This window comes from Leucopleurus acutus (assembly GCF_964270905.1).
Source record: "Leucopleurus acutus genome assembly, chromosome: 10".
NCBI classification, from domain to species: domain Eukaryota; kingdom Metazoa; phylum Chordata; class Mammalia; order Artiodactyla; family Delphinidae; genus Leucopleurus; species Leucopleurus acutus.
Window position 1 is genome coordinate 24,781,423 of NC_139153.1, and position 14,434 is coordinate 24,795,856.

Sequence of the window (14,434 nt, forward strand, 5' to 3'; positions counted from 1 at the left end):
CCCATTGAGCAGCAAAACCAAGGGCAAGTGTAATGTGATCCCATATTTGTAAAAAGATCATGAAACAACCCCTAAATATACACACTGATTAGGATTATATACAGTAATCATTTTGCCTTGCTTACTTGTATTCCTTCTGTCATCAGAAAAAAGACTGACGACTATTAAAGGACATTTTCCTATTTCTTTTCATCGATGATAAAGCAAATATTAAGTTCAGACTTTGCACAAGTTTTTTGCATGGCGCTGCTTCTTACTAAGGAGTTGTTGGCTTTAAAACTGAAATACTTAGATTGAAAGTTACCAAGAGGCTGTTTGCTAGTTTTACATTTCATGAGTTCTCAGCACAGAGTTTAGATGGGTAGGCTTTCCCAGAATCCCAGTGGGCTGCAGTAAGATGGCACTGGAAAACTTTGCTTGTCCCTGGAGTTTAAAGGGGAATATGTTATGCTCTATATGGAGCAGCTTTTATCTTTTAAGCCTATGGTTCTCACGTTTTCTAAGACAATGATTTCTTTACAGTAATGCCACCGTCGAGTTGTCTAAAGCAGAGATATTAAAAATTAAATTCTAGGAAGGTTCAAACACACACTCGTGTGTGTTCTTCGTTAACTGGAAAAAAATGGGCCTCCACTGCTGCACTTGGTCTTTGTCATTTATTTAATAGATGTGAATAAAGTCATTCTACCCTACAGCTGGCTCTATTATGTGAACCCTGCAGGAGTGATTAGTTTTTCAGAAAGCATTCTAACTTTCTGCTTTTTGATTTCAGTAGTTGTTGGAAGTATGTGTGTGTGCTTTAGTAAAGCAAAAATGGTTTAAAAACTTAATTGAGAGGCTTCCCTGGTGGCGCAGTGGTTGGGAGTCCGCCTGCCGATGCAGGGGACACGGGTTCGTGCTCTGGTCCGGGAAGATCCCACATGCCGTGGAGCAACTGGGCCCGTGAGCCATGGCCGCTGAGCCTGTGCGTCTGGAGCCTGTGCTCCGCAACGGGAGAGGCCACAGTAGTGAGAGGCCCGCGTACCGCAAAAAAAAAAAAACTTGATTGAGGCAAGTGACCTTTGTTTTATCAGTTCTTGAATTTGATGTGGTAGAACCAATGTCCTTAAATAATTTTTTCTGCAGTTTGCTTAGAGGATTTCCATTAGGAAGAAGATGCTTGCCTAATTAGGAAGTTCTGTTGTCAGTACTTCATACTGAGGTGTCCTTTCCTTGGTGGAAGAAGTAGATGGCTTTGTGCTTTTTAAATGCTATAAAACTATTCTCCAACTTAGGATGATGGGAATTTTGAAAATGCTTTGAGGAAAGTTTTCATTAAAAAGACAGACAAAATTATGGGTGACTCAGAAAGAGAAAGCATATGTATTTTTGGATCTGGAAGAAATGTTACAGAATTTAGGGATCACACGGGTCAGGAAGGAAAGTTAAATGTGTGAATAGGTGATTATTGATAAGATGGAGAGGTAACAAGTGTCGGGATCTGAGAAGTTCATCCTGGCCAAACAGAACATGTGTGCCAATTGATTTTGCATGCCACGATTCTGCCATTTCTGCTAGATAATGGAGACCAAACACATAGAAGAGAAAAAAGAGAAACTGAAACTCACAGAGGGAGATATGACTTGCCCAAGATGGTGGTCTGCTACCTACTGAGTTGGGACCAGAACCCAGGCAGTTTTACTCCCAGGCTAGTGTGTTTTCTGTTGTTGCACCACAGTACTGGCTGTGATGAAGATTTTCCTTTCACTTCAGCAGACCGTATTCTCCACACTTGCCATTTTATCAAGAGGACTCCAGTTTGTCTTTTCAGGTGTCTTGAAGCTTTTGCAGGTAATTGGTAATTGCCAACTGTGGTGTCACTGGGATTAGATCATAGATGTCTAGGCCACGTTTAAAGAAATATCTTTAGCATCGCTTCCTTAAACGTATTCATTAGAACATTAGTATTTTTTAAAACTCCAGCAGGAAGATATGATGTGTATCATATCATTTCCAGCTCTTTGACTATAAGACCCCTGCCACCCCCTTTTTTTCTTTTTTTGGTGTATCCCATTAAACTCATGTTTTGAGCTAATTTAAGGAACATTGTTTTAGATATATACCTAACCATAGAATCCCTTTCAACCTGGTTTCAAATCTCTTTTATTTACATCTCCTTTGAACACAGTTCACTTTGCGTCTCTTAAGATGTGGCACCTAGAGTGGACTGCAGTAGCTTGGGTGTTTTCTCACTACTGTAGGTCCCCCCTTATCCGTGGCTCTACTTTCTGTGGTTTCATTAACCCGGGGTCAACTGCGGTCTGCAAATATTAAATGGACAATTCCAGAAATAAACAGTTCATGAGTTTGAAGTTACGTGCCTTTCTGAGCAGCATGATGGAATCTGCCATCCTGCCTGAGACGTGTATCATCCTTTTCTCCATTGTATCTGCCCGATAGTCATAGTCTCATTATTAGATCGACTGTATTCGCACTGCTGTGTTCAAGTGACCTTTATTTTACTTAATAATGACACCAAAGTACAAGACTGCTAGCGACGCTGGCAGTTCAGGTTTTCCAAAGAGAAGCTGTAAACTGCCTCCTTGAAGTGAGTAGGTGAAAGTTCTTGACTTAATGAGGAAAAAAAATTGTGTGCAGAGGCTGCTAAGATCTCCAGTAAGAATGAATGTAATATCCATGAAATTGTGAAGAAGGAAAAAGAAATTTGTGCTAGTTTTGTTGTCACACCTCAAACTGCAAAAGTCATGGCCACAGTGTGTGATAAGTACTTAGTTAAGATGGAAAAGGCATTAAATGTGTGCAATAAGGGATTTTGAGAGAGAGATAATATTCACATAACTGCATGCATTACAGTATATTGTTATAATTGTTCCATTTTCGTATTAGTTATTTTTGTTAATCTCTTGCTGTGCCTCATTTATTATTAAACTTTATCATGGGTATGTATGTCTAGGGAAGAACATAGGTGTTGGTACGGTCTCCAGCTTCAGGCATCCACTGGGGTGGGTCTTAGAACATATCCCCCAGGGATAAGGGGAGACCTACTACATTGCCCACTAGAGCAGGACTTCTCCCTTCTTTTTTATTGACGTATAGTTGATTTACAATGTTGTGCTAATTTGTGCTGTACAGCAAAGTGATTCAGTTATACATATATTCTTTTTTATATTCTTTCTCATTATGGTTTATCACAGGATATTGAATATAGTTTCCTATGCTATACAGTAGGAACTTTTTTTTTTAAAAAAATATTTATTTATTTAGGCTGTGCCAGGTCTTAGTAGCGGCATGTGGGATATTCGTTGCGGCATGCAGGATGCGGGATCTTTTAGTTGGGGCATGCAGACTCTTAGTTGTGGCATGCGGACTCTTTAGTTGTGGTATGTGGGATCTAGTTACCCGACCAGGAATCGAACCCAGGCCTCCTGTATTGGGAGCACAGAATCTTACCCACTGGACCACCAGGGAAGTCCCGGGACCTTATTGTTTATCCATTGTATAAATACTGGTTTGCATCTGCTAATCCCAAACTCCCGCTCCATCCCTCCCCGGCACCCCTTCCCGTCAGCAACCACAGATCTGTTCTCTATGTCTGTGAAGACTTCTCCCTTCTTCTAGGTCATATACTACATTGAATACCACCAAAGCTCATTAAAATCCCTACTTCTGAGTGAAGCAGGTACTTCCCACTTACCCAAATGACGTTTTCTGAGGATTAATTTGTTAACTTGTGCTGTGCCTTGTAGAAAGAGCTGTGCTAAATCTGTGAAGTTTAATTAGTACTAAATATGTTAGGAAGGCTAATGCAAAGGGCCATAGTTTGCTAATTAACATTTGCTAAAGAAATGTTAGGCATAGTTCATTCCTACCTGTTTATCTCAATTTAATAAGTAGCAAGAATAAAGCCACAGATGGGACTGAGGGTTGGGATGGTCAAATCAAATTATTTAGCTAAGGCCAGCAAATATTTTGATTATATTAAGCAGGGTCATGTACATATTAAGAAGTTTGGCAGATTTTGCAGAAATGTGAATATTGTATAGGAAGCATCATTACTTACCTGTCAACCCATGTTGAAGATTGTTCATTGACTTGCTTACAAAAAAAAATGAATTGATTCCATGGGGAAGGAACCACTGGCATTTCTAAGACAGTGATTTAATTCTGTACAAAATTAATTCTAAAAGGCTGTACAGCCTTGGTTGCGTATTTCTAAAGGCCAGTCTCACAGCTTCTCCAGGCAACATTTTAAGGCAACATATGATGAAGGAGAGGCACTAGAGGTTAGTGGATTTGGGGTTAGGCTATCCTGAGCTTGATTCCTAACTCTTCCAGCTCTCTAGCTGAATGACTTTGGGTAAATTACTTAAATATTTTAAAATTCAGTTTTCTTTGTTCTGTAAAGTAGGGTGAATAATATACACTTTCTAAGGTTGTTAAGAGCACTAATGAGACCCTTGTGCTTAATGGCACTCAAACATTAATACATTTATAGTTGTCACCACCACAGTCAGTTGTTGAGAGAGGACCAAATACTTGTCACTACATAAAAATCAAGCCCCCTAATAAAAATCTTGTTATAGGTTGGGTAGCCTTTCCCTTTGGTATCAGCCCATTCCCAGCACCAGAGCTATAAATGGGATTCATCCTGTTTGCCAGAGATTTTTATTCTATAGGAGTTGATTTCATATATTATACTTCTAAAATAGAACAGGAAAGTCAGATGATGTTAGTCAGATAATGTTAATTATTAAATTATTTGGGACTGATGACACCATGATGAGGGCCATGAAAATATGCATTGTGACTCAAGGGACCCGGCCCCTTATGAAAACCAGTCTCACTGTTTGGTTGACTTAATTTAGTTCCTATAATTTCTTTGATGATTGAGTATCCATTTTTCTGCCATATTCTTGGCTCAGTGTTGAAACCTCAAGGAAATAGTACATAGTCTGTTGCCATGGCACTTTGAGCCAAGTGAAAAAGACATGAAAACAGACAAAATAAGAGGCACCGTTTTTATTAGTTATTTATTTTGCTGAGCCATGCTGCATGCACGTTCTTAGTTCCCCAACCAGGGATCGAACCCGTGCCCCCTTCAGTGGAAGTGTGGAGTCTTAACCACTGGACCTCCAGGGAAGTCCCAAGAGGTGCTGTTTTTAAATGTCTGGAAGAAATCAGCAGGCCCCAGGCATGCACTGAACCTCTGTATGCATAGCTATGCTTATCCTAGAAACAAACGGATTTCCGAAATTCCATTCAAAAAGTCATGTTAATTGATAACATTTTTTTTCTCACCATATCATAAAGAGGATTTTTTTAAAAAAGGGAACTGATTTATGGCAGATGTCTGCTTTCTGCAATCTGTTGGGCTTTTGATGAATTTTTCCTCTAAGCGTTTTGTCAGGTTTAGGTGATCTTTCCATAAGGCCTCAGTTGTCAGGACTTCTTTAAAACTTTAGGGTAAATTGAACTTCGATTTAGAGTAAGTAAAACTGATATTTCCTTTCTTTTAAAATGATTGTTGTTTTGAAAACATAGTAAAGGTAGTGAAATGGAATATCAGCAACTATTGCAATGGCAGAGCTAGATGTTCAGATTTTTCTTCCTATTTTGAGGGAGGGGGAGAAGCAGAGAGAGAATGAATCACAACAGTAAGTAATGCTAACTGAGAATCTCTTGATAATTCAGTATCATACCGTTTTGACATCTCCGTACTTTTTTTGGTGGGGGCAGGGCAGGGGGGCTAGAAATTCCACTAACTGTATTAAGTATTGGTTGGCCAAAAACTCCGTTCGGGGTTTTCTTACAGAAAAACCCCAAATAACCTTTCTGGCCAACCCAAATTTTCATGTTCATTATAAACATTATAAGTGTGTGTGTGTTTATAGTAAAATACTGAATATGCATACATTCCCAACAAGGAGGTTGTGTTGTTTTGTAACCATTAGTGTAGGGTCCTGCTTAAGAACAATCAGATAGCCTGGATTGGACCCCTAGCTCTTGCACTTGGTAGTCATGTGATTGGGTGAGTTGCTTTGTTTCTCTGTGCCTCAGTTTTCTGGGGTAGTTGTGAGGACTAAATGAGCTTATGCCTGCATTTAGATCACGTCCTAGAGGTGGTAGAGTGATGCATACATGAATGCCATATAGAGAATGCTGCTCTATATCTTTTTCTAAGTGCAGACCAGACTTTAAATCTTGTCTCAAGCCACTAACTAGTTGTGTGACTGTAGGTGAGATATTTAGCCTCTCAGCACCTCAGTTTCCTCTTTGGTAAAATGGGTGGAAGCAATAGTACGTACTTCAATGGTGGTTGCAAGGATTATATGAGAAAAGCATGTAAAGCACTTAGGGGGAGTGGCTGACCCATAATAAACACACCAGACATGATGTAACCAAAGGAACAAGTAGAAACAGGATCATTATTGTTACTGATAGCATTCTTGCTTCCCCAGAGCCCTGTTTCATGGTTCTCCAGTACATGAATAAATGAGCAGTGAGAGGTTTGCTACTTTCTTGGGATTATTATAAAGTAGGATAATGATGGCGTCTTTCCGAGAGCTGTGCATTTTTGCTTGTTTCCCCACCCCCTTCCTGCTCTCTGTACCTCCCTGTCCATCTGCTGTGCGGTAATGAGATTCCTAAGAGAGGCTAGTTTGGGGAGAATGAATAGGTGCTCTGAGAATCATCTTTGCTGCAAAGATCTCTTTTCCATCATCAGAGAGGTCTGCAAACAACTGTACAGAATTTCTGATTTGGAGAAGAGAGAAATGGATTTTCAAGGAGGTGCCGATGGGAACCCCTTCCCAGGACATGTTCGTGGTTTTTGTTGGAGAGGAAAAAGTAGAACCAGTTGAGCTGTGATTATTCATGGATTGCCTGCCTGAAAGGACCTGGGCTTTTGAAGTGATTTTTACCTGTTGAAATGCAGTCGTTCAATTATGAGTGCTGGATACAGGAGAGTGAGTTGCCGGAATGAAAATGGGAAGCAGTTCCCACCACTGCCCTGTTGACCTCCTGAAACTTTCTGGGTTCATATCACCATCTGCTCTAGTGAGGCTTGATTCCTGAAGGGTTAACAGTCCTGGCTTTGTGTCCATCGAGTCTGGAAAATGCAGCTCTTTGTCCTGTCAAGACCATTTTTCATTTCTTGTAGCACCTGACTTGTTTTCACAAACACTTGGAAGCCCAGCAGTCCTCCCCTTGGAGGGGAGATAAAACCGATCACATTCCCTACCAAGTGGTCCTGAGAGGCAAGCCCCATCAGTTTTACCTGCAGTCATCTCGGGCATCTGTTTTCTGTGATTGCCACAGAGTTGTGCATTCCAGACTCATTCTCGGCTGGTTAACGAGGAGCAGGGTGGCTGACAGAATAAAGACTTCTTTTGCGGCATTGTCTGTTCAATGTGGCTTGTTTGAAGCAAAATGGTTCTCTGCTCTTAAACTCTCTGCCTTTGCCACTGTAGAAAAGAGACAGACATAACAGCGTTTGGAGAGGTTAGGAATGAAACCTCATGTAATTACTATAGGAAGTGGCTTAACAATGTTGGGATTTGGTATTTTGCTGTAGTTCTGTAGAGTCCTTACTTGACAAGACTACTCCTAGGACTATTGGAAATGATTGATTCTTCATAGGCATTTCTAACGGTGTTCTTAAATTGACTCCATTTGCCTTCTCTGGCTGTGTCGGCGTCTCCAGTTACAATCTCTCATTGAATGATTATTCCTCTGAATTTGGTTGGTGATCAGATGGTGAAGTTGTATAGCTTTATGATGCCTGAAAGCTGGTTTTCCCGAAAAATCCTGTCTTTTGCCTTCTACATCTCAGGGACACTCTGGAAATTGGACATGCCTGGTGAGAGTCAAGATTGAGGGTTTAAAATAACATACGTTATTTTGCTGCATCTGGCATGTGAAGAGGCTCCATCCTTTCCTTCTTCAATATCTGCCTTTGTCAGGGATCCCTAACTCTGCCTTTAGGTCATCTGTCTGTATACACTAAATATATTTAAGATGACAAACAAGCTCACTGTACTCAAAGAAAATTTCCCACCTATCTCCATCCCTTATTTCAAAGAAGTGTTTCCAAGAAGCTTCCTTCTGACAGACCAGCTCAGGCATGAAGTTTCTTTTCCTGGTTTTGAGGTGAAGCTCATATGTTGATATTTTAGGTCTGTGAGAATTTTCTTACCTTCCCTCTCTTTCACTGATCCTCTATTATAAGACAGCGTTGGCAGGTAGCTAAGGATGTAGGCTGTGAAGCTTGATAGCCTGGGCTCAAATTTCAGCTCTGCTACTTCCTAGCTGTGTGACCTTGGGCAAGTTTCTTAACCTCTCTGGTGCCCAATGTCTTCCTTTTCAATGCGGATAATAATAGTAACTACCTCATAGTACAGTGTCATTTTCCCATTGGGAAAATCCAGACAAATTGCTTTATTTCCCTCAAGCCCAGTTTCCTTCTCTTCCCAATGAGCATGATGCTTCTCCTTTCTGGGGCTGTGGTAAGGCATATGTAGCTGTGAGGTAATGTATAAGAAAGCTCGCAAGTGTTAGATGGATTTAAAATGTGAATTCGGCTAATATGCACAAGGATATGTGTTCATTGAGTGTCTTTTTTGTTGTTGTTGCGTCAGGTCTTTAGTTGTGGCGCGCGGGCTCTCCGTTGTGGTGCGCGGGCTTAGTTGCTCTGCGGCATGCGGGATCTTAGTTCCCCGACCAGGGATCGAACCTGCGTCTCCTGCATTGCAGGATGGATTCTTTACCACTGGACCACTAGGGAAGTCTCGAGTGTCTTATTTTTTAAAAGTGGGAAATAAGTAAATATTTGCCTATTTTTCAGACTTCTTGGAGGGATATGTTAGAGTTAACGAAGAGTTTTGAGTCATAAAGTTTATTACCTGCTGAGAAACAATGGTCTCAATGAATGAAGGCAACAAAAATGCTATCATTGATTTCGCTAGGGCAGGGTTTCCCAAGCTTGACACGATAGACATTTTAGTCTGGACACCTCTGGTTGTGGGACTTCTGTGCGCTGTGCGATGTTTAGCGACATCCTTGCCCTCTACCCCTTCCCTGCTAGTGGCATTCCTCTAGTTGTGAAAACAAAAAATGTCTTCAGATATTGCCATACATCCCTTGGGGCAGGAGGAGGAGTGGTGTCACCCCCAGTTGAGAAGCATTGCTCTGAAATTATATATTGGAAACTAATTAACTTAAAATAAATACACTACAGGCTGGGTAAAGTGTGACACTGAGTCCCTGTGGACAGTTTGCAAAATCTGGTCCACTCTGGATAAAGAGGATTTTTTCCAGGTGTTTCAAGAGTGCCTTTCTTGGGTACGAGCTCCATGTGATTAAAAGAAAAAAGCCGTGAGACAGACTGGCTGTCCAATATTTGGAAAATTTTGAATATAATAAAATCAGTAGCAGGAAGATCTTTAAAGATGACGAATAACCTTTCTTTCCCTCCCTTCCCTTGGTTTTGTTATGTTAGTCTTATTCTGCCTGCACCTCCCCCCAACCCCGCCACGGTCTGCTTTGTTATCTTGACATGGGAAGGTGATTAGTTTAACTATGTGTGTTTTTTTTCCCCTTTTGTCCTTTTTGGTGAGTCTCTGAGAGACTCAACTAGGACTGGGAGATTTATCTCCTGGAGAGTCAGTTCGCTCTTGAAATCAGCAAGTGTCCTTTTTTGGGGTTAGAACCACTTAATTAGGCTCTAGGATTTCAGCTGCATTGGAGCTGTGTGTATGAAAGATGCTGAGACATCACAGAAATGGGCCTCTCATGTTAGCTCTTCCTGAGAGAAGTTTCTGGCAACAGAAGAAATGCTCTTCAGTATCTCCCTGGAGCAGAATGTCTATCTGTGTTTTTCAGAGGAAATTAAGTGATTCATTTAGTTAAAATTCAAGTGTGTCTTACTTTATATATCAAAAGATGAAAATCTCAACTTTTAAACAAGAGAAAGCAGAAATGAATATTTTTTCTTTTCTTTCCTCTTTTTAATTTTTGAAAGAATTCATTTTAGAGTTCCATGTTAATGGATCAAGTGGCAGAGAAGCTGGCAGCGAAACCTAAAACTGCAGTTGTTATTTACCCCTGCATAATGTGAAACACTTCTGAGAAGATGGTTTAAGTCATTAAGAGGGTATGGTTTTGTTTATAGAAATTTAATTTATAGTATATTAAAAAAACAACTGATTATATAGCTACAGTGGAGTTTCTTTGTTTTCATGTTTCAGAAAATCTCTTTTCTGTAAACGCCCTCTAAAATGGTTATAAATCAGTGCTTATCGTGAGCTCAAACACAGTGAGGATGGAAAGCGTCTACATAGACAATCAAATGTGTTTTTTTCTCCAAGTTTCTGGTAAAAAATAGCAAATGGAAATCTCCATAATTTGAGAAGGACTTTTAAATGAGTTTATAAACTTTGCATTCAAAACTGTAACAACCCAAATCTGTGATACATTATGAGATTCTGAAGCATATCTTCTTAAGTGTCTGAAATAGAATTATTTCATTATGGTTTTAGAGTTACCTTCTTGAACTGAAAAGCTTTCAACTTGGCCTTCTATGTACAGGTTCAGATATAAGTTCCAAAGGAATTCTATTTTTCACCAAGGGTAGGTAACAGAATTAAGTAGATAGTAGTTAAGTGTTTATTATGATAGTTTATTTGTGGGCACTATTTTGTTTTAGTTAAGACTGAAGTGTGTACCATATAGTTTTCATTTTAGCTCTGTTCTCTGAGTACTCTGCATTGATGATAAGAATGTCTACCATTGAACTCAGGATGTGTCACTTGGGAATATGACCATAATTTTTCATACATGTAGTTTACAGGAAGAGACTGCCACCATACCTCACTTTGGAGCATGTACAGTGGGCAAAGGGCATATCTCAGGATGTCCAGATACTTATGAAAGCCTTGTTGCTATAGAGACCTCTGTGGATAGCAGGTGCCAGAAGCTGGCATACACACGTCATGTTTATAATGCTATACTCACGCTGTCCGGTCCTAGAGCAGTGTAGCATTTAAAGAAGCATGGTCCCAAAAAGAATTTTGATCTTCACTCATGTTTCTATGAGATATTGAAGGTGGTCCAAAATTACTGACTAATTGACAGCTTTTACTGAAATCTTCTGGCTTCTCTTTTCTCTAGCTCCTCAGTGTGTGAGGACTTTGCTGTCATTTACACCATCCTGTACCACCATTCATTTCCTTAGATGTGCTGCACAGAAATGTGTACAGTTTCTTCTCAACAGGTCCTGTTCCTCCAGTGGAAGGCAGCCTCCATTTTAACTCCGATGTGGAAAACTATATCAGTTTGTCCCTTTTCTTTTCAGCCAGTGGAGGTCAGGGAGGAAACTTGTTGGGAAAGAGAGAGGAAGAAATCCATGAACTCTCCCATATTAATGTTTTCATCACCTGCATATTGTGTAGTTGTTCCCAGATTTAGAATATCTTTGGAATCTTTCATTTTGAAAGTTGAAAGTATGTTAAAGATTTAAGGGGAGAGCTTTTTCACAAGTGGAGAAGGGATAAAGGTAACACTATATGAATTTAACATGTAAGAGATCAGAAATGATAAATTTTGAATTATCCAGGTTCAAAGATTATTCATTGTTTGTATTACAACATAATGCATAAAGTTGCCTCCGGGGTAACAGTTTTCCGGGATTGGCATTATCTGAAATAAGTTGGCACAGGGTTAATGAGATTTTATTTTAATAATTATGGTAACTTTGAAGAATAGCTGTTGCCTTAATTTTTTTTCTAGGCTTGCTTGATTGTGGTAAGTTAATTTGATTATTCACATGAGAAAATATTAAAGCATTGCACTAACCTTCCTGTAGGCCATCAATATATATAGTCATATCCTTGGGTCTCATTTACATTTTTTAGAAGATATTCATTTTATATTCCCGTATGTAAATTTTTACTACCTCATGCTGAATCCCAGCACAGACTGTGTGGAAGAAATTAATTCTAATACCGCCCATACTCTTTCCCTGCCTTCTCTACAACTCTGCGCAAAACAGTGATTTTTACTTCAAATAAACTCCTACATGCTTGTGCAAATTTGCCACTGTCACAGACCACAGGTATAGGGCAAAGAGTATGGGCTGCATCTGGTCAGAAGTGACCATGAAACCAGACAAGTCAATTAACTTTTCTAAGTCTTTTCTTTAATTGTCAAAAGGAGATAACTACCTTCTTGGGTGGATTGTTGTAGGCATTCATTGAGGGAATGTGTACATTGGTACAGCTACTATGGAAAACATTATGGAGGTTCCTCAAAGAATTAAAAATAGAACTACCATAGGATCCAGCAATTCGAATGTATCTGAAGGAAATGAAATCACTCTCAAAGAGATGTCTGCACCCCCCATGTTCATCACAGTATTATTTATGATAGCCAAGACACAGATGCAACCCAGCTTTCTATCAATGGATGAGTGGAAAAAGAAAATGTGGTGTACTAAGAGGGAAGTTTATACCAATACAATCCTACCTCAAGAAACAAGAAACATCTCAAATAAACAACCTAACCATACACCTAAAGCAATTAGAGAAAGAAGAAGAAAAAAAAACTCAGTTAGCAGCAGGAAAGAATTCATAAAGATCAGATCAGAAATAAATGAAAAAGAAATGAACAATAACAAAGATCAATAAAACTAAAAGCTGGTTCTTTGAGAAGATAAACAAAATAGATAAACCATTAGCCAGACTCATCAAGGAAAAAAGGGAGAGGACTTAAATCAACAGAATTAGAAATGAAAAAGGAGAAGTAACAACTGACACTGCAGAAATACATAGGATCGTAAGAGATTACTACAAGCAACTGTATGCCAATAAAATGGACAACCTGGAAGAAACGGACAAATTCTTAGAAAAGCACAACCTTCCAAGAGTGAACCAGGAAGAAATAGAAAATATAAACAGACCAGTCACAAGCACTGAAATTGAAACTGTGATTAAAAATCTTCCAACATACAAAAGCCCAGGACCAGATGGTTTCACAGGTGAATTCTATCAGGCATTTAGAGAAGAGGTAACACCTATTCTTCTCAAAGTCTTCCAAAATATAGCAGAGGGAGGAGCACTCCCAAACTCATTCTACAAGGCCATCATCACCGTGCTACCAAAACCAGACAAAGATGTCACAAAAAAAGAAAACTACAGGGCAATAACACTGATGAACATAGATGCAAAAATCCTCAACAAAATACTAGGAAACGGAATCCACCAGCACATTAAAAGGATCATACACCATGATCAAGTGGGATTTATCCCAGGAATGCAAGGATTCTTCAATATACGAAAATCAATCAATGTGATACACCATATTAAAAAACTGAAGGATAAATACCATATGATCATCTCAATAGATGCAGAAAAAGCTTTCGACAAAATTCAACACCTATTTATGATAAAAATTCTCCAGAAAGTTGGCATAGAGGGAACCTACCTCAACATAATAAATGCAATGTATGACGAACCCACAGCCCACATCATTCTCAATGGTGAAAAAGTGAAAGCATTTCCTCTAAGATCAGGAACAAGACGAAGTTGCCCACTCTCACTGCTATTATTCAACATAGTTTTGGAAGTTTTAGCTACAGCAATCAGAGAAGAAAAAGAAATAAAAGGAATCCAAATCAGAAAAGAAGAAGTAAGACTGTCACTGTTTGCAGATGACATGACACTATACACAGAGAATCCTAAAGATGCTACCAGAAAGCTACTAGAGCTAATCAGTGAATTTGGTAAAGTAGCAGGATACAAAATTAAGGCACAGAAATCTCTTGCATTGCTATACACTAATGATGAAAAATATGAAAGAGAAATTAAGGAAACACTCCCATTTACCATTGCCAAAAACCAAAACCAAACAAACAAAAAAACCTAGGAATAAGCCAACCTAAGGAGGCAAAAGACCTGTATGTAGAAAACTGTAAGACACTGATGAAAGAGATCAAAGACCATACAAACAGATGGAGAGATATACCATGTTCTTGGATTGGAAGAATCAACGTTGTGAAAATGATTATACTACCCAAAGCAATCTACAGATTCATTGCAATCCCTATCAAACTACCAACGGCATTTTTCACAGAACTAGAACAAAAAATTTCACAATTTGTATGGAAACACAAAAGACTCCGAATAGCCAAAGCAGTCTTGAGAAAGAAAAATGGAGCTGGAGGAATCAGGCTCCCAGACTTTAGACTATACTACAAAGCTACAGTAATCAAGACAGTATGGTACTGGCACAAAACCAGAAATGTAGATCAATGAAACAGGATAGAAAGCCCAGAGATAAACCCACACACATATGGTCACCTTATCTTTGATAAAGGAAGCAAGAATATAAAATGGAGAAAAGACAGACTGTTCAATAAGTGGTGCTGGGAAAACTGGACAGC

General features: G+C 39.3%; 1 protein-coding gene across 10 annotated transcripts in view; it reads left to right on the plus strand.

The window, feature by feature from the left end:
- MAGI1 (membrane associated guanylate kinase, WW and PDZ domain containing 1) overlaps positions 1-14,434 on the plus strand; it is a 618,198-nt gene that overhangs the window by 230,972 nt on the left and 372,792 nt on the right. The window lies entirely within an intron of this gene.